Raw genomic sequence first — 12,561 nt, 5'->3', positions numbered from 1 at the left:
GTCTGTCTGTCTGTCTGTCTGTCTGTCTGTCTGTCTGTCTGTCTGTCTGTCTGTCTGTCTGTCTGTCTGTCTGTCTGTCTGTCTGTCTGTCTGTCTGTCTGTCTGTCTGTCTGTCTGTCTGTCTGTCTGTCTGTCTGTCTGTCTGTCTGTCTGTCTGTCTGTCTGTCTGTCTGTCTGTCTGTCTGTCTGTCTGTCTGTCTGTCTGTCTGTCTGTCTGTCTGTCTGTCTGTCTGTCTGTCTGTCTGTCTGTCTGTCTGTCTGTCTGTCTGTCTGTCTGTCTGTCTGTCTGTCTGTCTGTCTGTCTGTCTGTCTGTCTGTCTGTCTGTCTGTCTGTCTGTCTGTCTGTCTGTCTGTCTGTCTGTCTGTCTGTCTGTCTGTCTGTCTGTCTGTCTGTCTGTCTGTCTGTCTGTCTGTCTGTCTGTCTGTCTGTCTGTCTGTCTGTCTGTCTGTCTGTCTGTCTGTCTGTCTGTCTGTCTGTCTGTCTGTCTGTCTGTCTGTCTGTCTGTCTGTCTGTCTGTCTGTCTGTCTGTCTGTCTGTCTGTCTGTCTGTCTGTCTGCCTGTCTGTCTGTCACATTTCGAACTATGAAAACTATGAGTGTTCTTGGGTTTACGTAACTATTTTAATAGTTACGTAACTATCTTTGTTGGTCAATTTTATCAAGCAAATTTTTTTGTGTGTATGTAATAACTATAACGTTCTTTATCATTTAATTTGCACATCAACTTCTATCCCGGTATTAAAAACTAACATTTTAACTCATTTGCTTCACTCCTAACTGCATGTTTTTTTCATTATTTGTCCCGTCTTTATTGGTTTTATGTATTCTTCCTCGCGAACTCCCATTTTTGCCCAAATTTACAAAAGGGCCCCGCGCGTAACAAGCACGTGCTTGGTGTCGTTGGGCCACTTGTTTGTACTTCTCGTAGTGCATCAACGTCCATCATATATAAAGGTTTAGGTTTTCATTAATCTGCACACTTTTGTTAATAGATTCCCGTTTACAACTTTTTGCAACACTTTGCCATGCAAAAGTACACACAAAAAATTTTTTTTGTAAAATTGACCAACAAAGATAGTAACGAAACTATTAAAATAGTTACGTGTACTTTGTTTTTGCTTTGGGTTTGTGTCTTTGCTAATTGTGAGTATTTTGTTGTTGTGGAATGACTATTTACTTAGTAGAATTGACAATTTTGCTGGTTGGGGCCTGTTTGACAATTATTACAGTTGATTTCACCAAGTTTTTTTTTCGTGTGTATGATTAATTTATTAATTTACGACTGACATAGAAAAATCCATATTTTTATAAAAGGCGGTCTACACATTTATTCATTTAGCGTTAAGACGCTTATATTAAAGACATTAAAAAATCTTAAAGCGAAATCGAAAATTTTTCTCCCAAGCAGGTGGTTTAAAATAAAGGGTGTTTATTTTAGAGGTATAGAACTTTAAGTTGGCATCACTGTTCAAGATGGCGACCAATTTAACAGCTATCAAGTGATTTATTCTCAGTTTGGTTTTGCAATTCATCATGAATAGACTCACGCCTGAACAACGCTCGCAAATAGTGCAATTTTATTTCGATTTATTGAAATACACGTTTGGTGACCGCCTAATTTCACGTTTTGGACCTGTAAATTGGCCTCCAAGATCTTGTGATTTAACACCGCTGGATTACTTTCTGTGGGGCTATGTAAAGTCATTGGTCTATGCGGATAAGCCACAAACGCTTGACCATTTGGAAGACAGCATTCACCATGTTATTGCCGATATACGGCCGCAAATGTTGGGAAAAGTCATCGAAAATTGGACGTCCAGATTGGACTATATCCGAGCCAGCCGTGGCGGTCATATGCCAGAAATCATATATAAAATGTAATTCCACAAGATTATCTTTCGAATAAAAAAAATGCACGTCAATCGAATAATCCATCGTTGTTTTATTGCAACTTAAAGTTCTATACCTCTAAAAAAAACACCCGTTACAAATATTATGAATTATTTTGAGAAGAACCAATTCTTATACTCATACCTGTACGAAAAGGCAAAAGTGATTCACACCGTTTTTGCAATCCTAGGCAGATCCTTTTATGCTCTGAAGGTAATTCTAACGACCTTATACTCGTATTTGTAAGGCTCAACAACGAATTTAAATAAAGTCAAAATTAAATATTATATGTTAATATCAGCTTATTTCATTTTTGCAGTATTTTGTTAAAATTTGTTTTGACAACTATCACAACATATCTACAAAGTTTTAAAATATTAAACATAAACATTACAAAAAAATTAAAATGTTCACCCTAAACTGGATTTGAACCCTTGTTGGTATCCCACGTTTTGTGAAGCTGATACTTATCCACTAGGCCAGTATAGGCATATTGACTACTTTATCTTATATACTGTTGGCCGGAAATGTATATTGTGTAGATTACTATTAAATTAAGTGTTTTTTCTTTCTGCGACGTAAATTAATAAATTAATCATATTTACAGTGGTCGATCATACTTAAAAAAAATCTTAAAAAACTTAGCCAAATTTTTAATAACATTTTTATCACTTACACAGCCGCCACTAAACGACTTTGAGTTTTATTTTAGATCAAAATATTAAAACTTAAGGAATAACTGTTATTTTTCAAGCGGAAAATATGTAAAAAAGAGTGCCTAATAATGCCAGCGGTGTAGTTGGTTTTTTTCTACGAGTCTTCCTAGTCGCTGATTTTTTTATTTGAAAAAACAAAAATAACAGTTATTTTCGTTCCCTGATCATTACAATACACCAGCAAATTAATTTGATATGCATTTTTAAAGCTTGCGACAACGGTTATTTTTCGGCCGTTTACAGCTGTTGATTGACACAACAGGGCTGTCCTGTTAAATCATAAAATCATAAAATATAAAATCAAACCTTTTATTGATTTTTTAGTTGATGGTCTTGTTAGTTGACTTAAAGATGTATCTTTAAGTATAAGTTAAAAAAAATTCGGTTTTTTAACTTTGACGAAGTTAAAGTTGACGAAATCATGGAACGGAACCCTATGCTGTGTATAAGAAAGTTAGAGGGCATTTAATGACCTAGAAAATGAATCTTTTATGGCCGAAATTGGTTTAACACAACTCGAGTTAGAAATTAAAAAAATGTCTAAAACGTATTTTACATTTAAAAAAATTGGATTCATAAAGCGCCCTTTTTTAAATCAGAAATATGTACCTCATCGGAAAACAAAGATTTCCTTCATGGTATATTTCATCAATTTTTTTATTGATTTATGATTTTTATTATTATTTCTCTATACCTTTTCAAACAATTTAAATAATTATGATGGAAACTTATTTTAAGATGGTTTATCTATAATATATGATTTTCATCGATGGTTAATTAAGTAAATTGAATCAAATAAAACAAAATAAAGGAAGTTAAATTAGGCCGTCCGAAATGTATATACAAATCAATAAAAAATAGAAAGCGTTCTTGTTTTAAATCTTAATTTTGTGAGCTATATATTACTCTGAAAAAAATCTTTATTTTAGAGCTTAGCGGAACTGAATATTTGAAACTGTAATTCCCCGAACTAGCACCCCCCACTAAACCTCCATAAGCATACACCAATATATTCGTATAAGCCCTGCGCGCGCAAATGCTTTGAGAGCCATTACCAAAATATATTACTTAGTTTCAATTTGCCTTTTGGTATTTGTACAGCTCTGTGAATTTCTTCTGAGAATTTTACGAAAGTATTACTTACTTCTATTTATACATAAAACTCTGAAAACTTTAAGAAGACAGGTACTACAATGGAAAATGTTATATTGTTTATTTACGAATAATATACTAAAAATGATAATCATACATATTTTTCATAAAATTTTTATGTTTTATTAATGAATTAATAATTGGTTTATGTATTTTTTCGTTTTCATGAAGTATTTGTTAAACCAATTTAAAAATACGTAGGGGCTGTCTCACAACTATATGACATTAAACATGGTTTTTGTTGAGCTGTTGACAAATTTGTTTCCTTTATAGGAAGTAAATAATTTAAATACACATCGGTAGATAATAGTGTTATGAGTACAACTTAAATTACATCTTTGTTCCTGACCCGTTTAAGAACCAGAAAGATTTTTCTAAATACGTACGCTTTATAGCACATGTGCACTTGTATAAAAATATGGTCAAACTTACTCGAGATTTGAGGTGTTGTTAAATATAAACAAAAAGAGTCCCATTTCGAAAAAATCAATTTCAAAGCTCCTTTCAAGCTGTAACTCCTATACCTATAAGAAAATTCTCCATTCTTTAAATAACTTTTTTGAAGTTATATCGCGTCAACGGAATAATAATGTCGACCAATATTTACAACACATTTTACCCAAGTAAGGATGCTCGTAAGCAAATTTCTTAGTGTTTTATATTTTGTATGTATTTATATACATAGGTTTGTTTTTAATTAGACAAAATAAGGTCATAAGACACTTGCCAAAATTGCGGCAAACCATATTAAAACAAGAAAGGAAGCTAGCTTCGGCAAGCCAAAGCTTATATACCCTTAATTTCCTATTAATTTACAAATCGCAAAAATGTTACATTTCCTATTATTTCACATTAATTTTTCGATCGTTTCTATGGCAGCTATATGATATAGTAGTTCGATCTTTTTAAAATTAAAATCGAAATTCGGAAATATTTAAAAATAGTCATATCCCAGAGTAGAAGAGAATGTTAAGATATAATTTGTTTTCCTATTTATTTAAATTTAATTTTTCGACCGTTCCTATGGCAGCTATATGATAAAGTGATCCGGTTTATTAAATATTTAATTCGAAATTCAGAAATATATAAAAAATAATATTCCCAAGAGTAAATGGTAATATTTAAAAAAGCTAGAATTTTTTTTAACTTTTTTTATACCCTTGCAGAGGGTATTATGATTTCAGTCAGAAGTTTGCAACGCAGTGAAGGAGACGTTTCCAACCCCATAAAGTATATATATTCTTGATCAGCATCACAAGACGAGTCGATCTAGCCATGTCCGTCTGTCCGTCTCTCAGTCTAGTCTATCAGTTTTTGAGCTATCGGGACGAAACTTTCGCAAAAGTCTTCTTTCTATTGCAGGTAGTATATATGTCGGAGCCGACCGGATCGGACAACTATACCTATATTATAGCTCTTATAGGAAGGATCGAAAGAAAAAAAACTTTAAAAAATTCTAGCTTCGGTGTTTTTTGAAATATTACCTTCTACTTTTGGGGATATTATTTTTTAAATATTTCTGAATTTCGAATTAATTATTTAAAAAATCGGACTACTATATCATATAGCTGCCATAGGAACGATCGGAAAATTAATGGAAAAGTAATAGGAAATAAATTCTAGCTTCTTTGGTTTTTATTGCATTATCTTCTACTCTAGGATATAACTCTTTTTAAATATTTCCGAATTTCAATTTTAATTTGATCAAAATCGGACGACTATATCATATAGCTGCCATAGGAACAATCGGAAAATTAATGAGAAATTTTAGAAAATTGAACATTTTTGCGATTTGTTAATTAATAGGAATGATCTGCAAGGGTATATAAGCTTCGGCTGGCCGAAGCTAGCTTCCTTTCTTGTTTTCCGATTCTTCCTATGGGAGCTATAAGATATAGTTATCCGATCCGGTCGGACATAGGTAGATCGACTCGTCTAGTGATGCTGATGAAGAATATATATACTTTATGGGCTCGGAAACTTCTCCTTCACTGCGTTGCAAACTTCTGACTAAAATCATAATACCCTCTGCAAGGGTATACAAAATGTTGATAATTATATAATAATTATAACTACACTGTGCAGCATTTTTAATGCTTTTTAAATTTATCTCGATGGATTCTATATTTTTGGATTCGTTATGAATTCCGAAGTTAAACTGCGTTTTCCAAAAGAATCCTTGCGTCGGGGAACTTTTTGGAAAACGCAGTTTAACTTGGGAATTAACAACGAATCCAAAAATATAGCATCCATCGTGGTAAATTTTTGATGCTGCATAGTGTTATCACTATGGACGGCAGTCCATGTAGTGACGAAGCGCACCAGGAGAGTGTGCGAAGGCGACTACTTTTATATAGCCGCAAAATTGAAAATCTGCTGTGATAGTCCGATCCTAATGTGTAATACACCAATTGAAAGGTATTGCAAAAACTTAAAGGATTGCATACCAAATCTTTAAGAAAATCAATTGGCTTGGGAGAGAGATCGGTGAAAGTAAAAAGTGCAAACTTCGAAATTTGGAGCTGTTGAGGCCGGTGGGGATAAATGCCCCCTTGCAATGTTTTAGTTGTGTTCCTATTAAAAATACCCGTCGAATGAGGGGTCATATGATTAAATCTGACGCTCCGTTCAAAAGTTATTGCCAAAATAAGATTTTCTTCGTCTTCACAAAATGAAAATTTAATTCTGTTTGTCAGTCTGTTTAGCGGGAAAAAAGCTATAAATAGCTAAAATTCGGAAAGCCGTAACTTCTATACTACTAAGGCTACAGACTTGCGCTGCATCTCGTTTGAAAGGTATTTTTAAATGGTATCAACGCCTTCTTTTTGCAGTTTGTGTAAATGTAATAGTTAAAAAAATATTATTAAAAGACAATTTTTAATACTTTTTTTACCTTCTTTTTATTTTTTAAAAAACGGCTCTAACGATTTTCTTTAAAACTTTAAACTGTATAGCCCTTGAGATTCCTTAAATTTTGGTATATAACACATTACTGTAAAAAGTCACCTTTAAATGTTATTTTTATACGAAAATAGCCACTTTTGCCAGCTCGAACAACTAACGCTCCCTGAGTATTGAATTTTGTGTGAGGGTATCCGAACTGTATTTTAGGGTCATGGAATCAGTAAATTTGCACTTAAGAGCTACATTTCGTTAGTTTGTAAGTTCTACACTACTTACTACAAACATGTGCTATACCTTGTTTAAAAGGTATTTTGAAATACTTCAACGCCTTTTTAACTTAATTCGTTAAAATACAATAGTTTAAAAATTATGATTGACCAATTTAAATTTAAATGTTTATATTAGCACCTATGAGAGCAAAAGTAAACAAACAAAAACTTCTGATATCAAATAAAAACACCTCTTAACGAGGTAAAAAACTAGTGACGATCGCACCTTCAACGTACAAAAGTTCTGATATCAACTTTTGTGACGAAAAATCATATTAGATGCGACTAAATAAGTACGCTACCGAAAATTTATTCACTCGTCACGCTACAACAGAAAACTTTCGTGTAGATATTAAATATTTGCTAAAGCGGGCCGAACGAGTAAATTTTTTACACGCCGCCGGCAAGGATGGAGGCGATACACGCCGCCGTCCAGGAATCAACCACAGCAACAGCGAAGGCAGCGAGAATGCGGCAGAATCCGAGGGCATTCAGGTCCACCGGTAAATACTGGACCTTGTACCCAGCCAAAGCGGATAGACCGCGGAATAACGGTACCGCGCTGGATCTTGGCCCCACGCCGCCAGAGGGCAATGAGGTCGAACGGTGAATCCATGGACTTCGGACCAGCACAAAGGGGATGCACCGTGAACTAACGGGACATCTTGGACCTTGGACCCGATGCGTGCCGTGTGCAAAGGGAACTAACGGGAGACACCTGGACATTGGACCCTAGCGAGCCGTGTGCAGAAAAGGAAATAACGGGACCCCGCGGCAGCCAATAAAAGGACGGTGCAGGCGCAGCTCAAGGCAGTCAGTTGGAGTTCGCGCGACAGTCAGTGCAGAAAGCGCCGCAGTTCATGCAGCCAGGAGGCACGGGACGTGTCGGTCGGAAGACGCGACGCTGGCAGCCGGAGCTGAATCCTCGGATTTGACCTGTCGGTACATTTGTTTCTCAGGCTACAGCCAGACCGACCCCAGGGAACACGACGGAACAGGTGATCCCAGGATCATTCTGGTCGGACCCGAAAGGAAGGTTGTACAGACTTTTGAGTCCTAAAAGCCGGGTGGAACTGGAGAGACGCCGTTGGAGAACGACGCCGCAGGAGTCCACACGCACTACGAAGGGAGAGAGCAGCGACGCCGTCGAGGAGCGCCGCAGAGAAACGCACGAAGTGAATCTTGAGCCGAGGGAGGCACGTCGCCGACCAGGCGAGCCGCAGCAGCCAGCTGACGAAAATTCCAGCGAAAAGAAAAACTTAATAAAGTTTTCCGATTTGTCCCAATCGGATATCTCTGCATTTTCTTGGGTCACGGGCAGTTACGCAATACAAATTTGGTGGGACGAACGCACAATATCTCTGAGCTAGTCGCGGCGTGAGTGAGTTCACCTTATTGTACTGAACATTTAAGGATTTTAACATGCTTACTTCCAACTATAGAAATTTCTTTATTAATGCAATTTTTATTTAATAATGTGGTAATACTCTACTAAAATTTTCCTCGACGGACCCCCACAATTAGAAATTCCCCAATTAGAAACTCAGAAACTCTGCCATGCAGACGTGTTTTTTGGAGCTCAAAAAATTCAAACGTTTTTCATTAAATAAAATATTTATTAATTGTTCTTCTTACGGCGCGTTTCCCTTACAACTGTCTCGCAATGTCCTCCGCTGTTGAAAACTCACAGCATGAGCAGTTAACATTATAATTAATCAATTTCTGCAAAATCAAAGCTGTTTGGCCGCCCGTGAACTCGTCGGTTCGTCTGCGCTCTCAGCTGATCTAAAGAAATTGAGAAAACCGTATCAACAACAACACAAACTTTTCTTTGCAAATAACTGTTGTACAACTGCACTAGACACAGACATGTCAACAGGCGAAACGCGTAAGAACTTATTCGTCTCTAGAATTGAGAACCGAGAAAGCTTGTCGCACTTCAAATAATTGTTGAGCTTGAGAGAGAGAGTCAGCACTGCTGGGTCCCTCTCTGTTTCTGCCTCCCACTCTCCGCTCGCTGAAGGTACTCCCCTGGATAATGGGAATAATAATAATTTTTGCGACTAATTTCTCTTATAACCCCATACTTGTTCTCATAATAGTTTTTAAGAGTAACTCAAAATTAGTTAGGTTTTTGATAATACTATCTTATTTCGGATTAAAGTGTGCCTATTGTTTAAAAGTATATTCTAATGCAGATCGTTTCAAATAATAATATTGCGAGCAGTCTTTTAAATATTCTATGTAAACAAAGAGAGGGTCTTAGGATTGTCCACATAAACGCCCAAAGCCTAGTAAGAACAAGAAAGGAAGCTAGCTTCGGCCAGCCGAAGCTTATATACCCTTGCAGATTATTCCTATTAATTAACAAATCGCAAAAATGTTCAATTTTCTAATACTTTTCATTAATTTTCCGATCGTTCCTATGGCAGCTATATGATATAGTCGTCCGATTTTGATCAAATTAAAATTGAAATTCGGAAATATTTTAAAAAAATCATATCCTAGAGAAGAAGATAATACAATAAAAACCAACGAAGCTAGAATTTATTTCCTATTACTTTTCCATTAATTTTCCGATCGTTCCTTGGGCAGCTATATGATATAGTAGTCCGATTTTTCAAATATTTAATTCGAAATTCAGAAATATTTAAAAAATAACATCCCCAAAAGTAGAAGGTAATATTTCAAAAAACACCGAAGCTAGAATTTTTTTAACGTTTTCTTTTCCAATCCTTCCTATGGGAGCTATAAGATATAGTTGTCCGATCCGAAAGAAGACTTTTGGGAAAGTTTCATCCCGATAGCTCAAAAACTGAGAGACTAGTTTGCGTAGAAACGGACGGACAGACGGACGGACAGACGGACATGGCTAGATCGACTCGTCTAGTGATGCTGATCAAGAATATATATACTTTATGGGGTCGGAAACGTCTCCATCACTGCGTTGCAAACTTCTGACTGAAATCATAATACCCTCTGCAAGGGTATAAAAATGGATGAGTTTAGAGAATTATTTGTTGGATCTCATGTTGATGTACTTTGTGTGTCAGAAACCTGGTTTGTCACTGGTTCTAGTGATGTCCCGCTTATGTGTGATGGGTACGTGTCGTTTAGGTCTGATCGGGTGGGCCATGCCGGTGGCGTAGCTATCTATATCAGTAAGAAATTTACCTTTAAATGTATCCACGTCAGTCAAGATGATAGTACAGTTGAATCAGCTTTTATTGAGATTACTGATCGAAAATTTAAGAATAAAGCTCTTATCTGCTGCATATACAGGCCCCACCGCCAAAACCACTTTGGAGACCTTATGAGAACGCTGGCAGTCCTATCCGTTGGGTATCAAAATGTTATTATAACAGGAGATCTGAACAGCAATATGGTAACCGAAAATCTTGTTCACAATGACTTTAATTCAATTGGATTGAAATGGGTCAACAGTCTCGCACCTACCTATTTTACAAGTACTAGTAGCTCATTGTTAGATGTATTCTTTGTTAGTGATTTGTCAAAACACATTTGAATATTAATTGCATAATTTTGACCATTCGCGTTTTACTTACTTACATACGTATAAACGTCTCTAAAGATTATAAAATGAAAGACCGATCTTTAAAAATTTTTTCACAGTATTCCATTGGGGGCGTAGGCGCCCACTAAGGTCCGACATGTCACCCCAGTGGCCCCAAACAGCTCCAACATCCATATTTTGAGCAAAAAAACATTAGATGTTCTTAAGCTTAACGTCTAAGTGGTTGGAATTTTGAAATTTTGATTTTGCAGAATTTTAGGTATTGAATAGGCCTAATTAGAAATCTAAAAGAAATTTCGATATCCCCCATAATTTGGGGGCTACATTTAACATTAACTTTTCGATATAAAAAATCTAAACCGCTGCTCCGATCAAGATGATTTTTGGCTCAATAGTTATTCTATGGCCCAAATGCTTAATTTTAATTTTTTAAGTTTTTAACACTTTTTTAAGTATTTTTAACGAATTTATTTAGATTTTCTAAGTTATTGCGTTGCATTTTGTGGGAGCCTGCCGAGAGAGCGAAACCCAGAGAGCGGATGGCAAGAGAGCGACGGCCGAGAGAGCAACAGCCAAGAAAACTGTCGTGGAGAAGGGGTAGTGCTGTGTGGTAGGGGGAGGGGAAAGGTGAAATTTAAGTTAAAATTGGTTTAAAATTTAAAAAACTTAAACTGCTGCTCCGATCAATATGATTTTCGATCAATAACACTGTGCAGCATTTTTAATGCTTTTTAAATTTACCTCGATGAATGCTATATTTTTGGATTCGTTATAAATTTCGAAGTTAAACTGCGTTTTCCAAAAAGTTCCCCGACGCAAGGATTCTTAGCAAAATGACCTCAAAGTTCGAAAAATGCTGAAATTGGTCCACTTTCCGGAGCTCTCAGAGGCCAACGGATTCATGGTTGGATTCGATGTTAAAGTTTTTTAAAAGATACACTCTTTATCTTTCAAACCCCATACTTAGAATAATTTTAGGATTTTCATTAAGAAAGAAAATAATTTTAGAAACCATAGTCAAAAAACAATAAAGCATACAGCTGCGGTCAAAATAGTAGTAGTATTGCCGCCCTGTGTTTTTAAAGGTTTGTTGTTGTAATTTTTCTTCTCCTGGTAATATTGTATTGATTGCATGGGATGTCAATCTTTTCGTGTGTGTACAAATGCTTTCGTTTCATTAAAAACATCAAATTTAAAAACAACAAATTCCAATTTACAAACAGGTGTACATTTGTGCGCAAATTAAAATTGCATTGATAACATTGTAACTGATAGAAGGTATAAAAATTCACAACTTTTACTTAGATCACATTCATTTATTATATATCCCTGCCAGTAGCCTTTTGATTCTCTCTCTTGAAGGATCTTCCACAAAGATTGTTTAGACAAAGGTTTTCAAAAAACGCGCAAAAAAACCAAATTTCCTAACTCCAAACTAATTTTAAGCGAACGAAGTCGCTCCGGGTATAGCTAGTTTAGTATAGCTAGTATAGCTATATTTATAACTAGCTATACCCGGAGCGACTTCGTTCGCTCAAAATTAATTTGCAGTTAGGAAATTAGGTTGTCAGGACTTTATTATATCTTATTTGCGCGTTTGTTGAAAACCTTTGCGTAAACAACCTTTCTAGAAGATTCTTCCAGAGAGAGAATCCGAAGGCTACTGGTAGAGCTATATAATAAATGAATGCGGTCTAAGTAAAAGTCGTGAACTTGTATACTTTTTATCAGTTACACTGTTATCAATGCCATTTTAATTTGTGCACAAATGTACACTTGTTTGTAAATTGGAATTAATTATTTTTAAATTTATTGTTTTGAATGAAACGAAAACATTTGCACACACACGAAAAGATTGACATCCCATACAAAAGAAGCGAAGTAACTTATTATTTTCCGATTCCACATTTGATTAATAATTATTAATTTTAAACTCTTCCAATTTTGCATTGGCTGAAAGGAAATGAATAATTTTAATTGTATTTAAGCACATTATGTACTTTCAAGTAGAAACATAAGCACACATTGTGTGTATGTATTGCATTGTACAAATCAAAACATTTCTTAATATGCATATGTACATACGTATTTCATG

At 35.6% G+C, this 12,561-nt stretch overlaps 1 protein-coding gene across 2 annotated transcripts in view; it reads left to right on the top strand.

Moving 5' to 3' along the window:
- The first annotated feature begins 3,673 nt into the window (after window positions 1-3,673).
- Snap25 (Synaptosomal-associated protein 25kDa) overlaps window positions 3,674-12,561 on the top strand; it is a 510,490-nt gene continuing 501,602 nt past the window's right edge. For both annotated transcript variants that reach the window (XM_044392595.2, XM_044392594.2), the window contains exon 1: window positions 3,674-3,791. The gene's annotated coding sequence lies outside the window, so the exon portion shown is untranslated. The remainder of the gene's footprint in view (window positions 3,792-12,561) is intronic.

This window comes from Drosophila takahashii, chromosome 3L, assembly GCF_030179915.1.
Source record: "Drosophila takahashii strain IR98-3 E-12201 chromosome 3L, DtakHiC1v2, whole genome shotgun sequence".
Classification (NCBI taxonomy): Eukaryota; Metazoa; Arthropoda; class Insecta; order Diptera; family Drosophilidae; genus Drosophila; species Drosophila takahashii.
This window is presented reverse-complemented; position numbering and strand designations above follow the sequence as displayed.